The following is a 740-nucleotide window of genomic DNA, read 5'->3' on the forward strand; positions in this document are numbered from 1 at the left end:
AGAAGCGAAAGAAGTCATAGGGAGGAGCATATGTACCAATGTACCGGTATGTTTGTAACCGTGATATAGATATGAAGCGGTAAATGAAAACACGGCTTGGCGCTGGCCGAGACTCAACTTTCAGCTCCAAAGGCTTCAGATTCGGACGCTGTCGTCGGCGAGTTCTTTTTCGACCACAATACTTTCTTTACATATACAGGCCCCTTACGGTTATGTACTTAAAACAGTAAAGCAGTACAGTTGACCATTCCTCAATTTCCTTGGGTTCGTTACCTGCTTGTTTTTCTTAGGTATTATCAAGCAAAAAATATTTCATAACTTTCTCTCTTCATTCGTCTAATTCATACTCGTATAGCAAATATCTTGAGCCCGTTACTTCTTCGTACCTTAAGAAACACCTTGAGTATAACTACGCCTTTTCAGTATTAAGCGCGCGTTTCCAAATGAAATTTATGGAGCCATGCACTTATGCCTAAACTATTGGCGGTTATTTATGCTAATTTCTACCTTGGTACTTTTGACCTACTGAAGCTGCTGCGCAGGTATAACATCTACATACCCTTCGAGGTGTTTCCAAAGCAAAAAAAAGTTCTTTTTTTAGAAACAACCGAACATTGTTTCGCCACCATCACTCTAAATAATGTAAAGGTGCGAAAAACAGCAATACTTCTCCGTCTTCTTGTTAACAAGACGCACACTTCTACTATATCTTGTCTTTCTCTGTCAACGCAAAGCAAGTT

This window comes from Rhipicephalus microplus, chromosome 4 (genome assembly GCF_043290135.1).
Source record: "Rhipicephalus microplus isolate Deutch F79 chromosome 4, USDA_Rmic, whole genome shotgun sequence".
Taxonomy (NCBI): domain Eukaryota; kingdom Metazoa; phylum Arthropoda; class Arachnida; order Ixodida; family Ixodidae; genus Rhipicephalus; species Rhipicephalus microplus.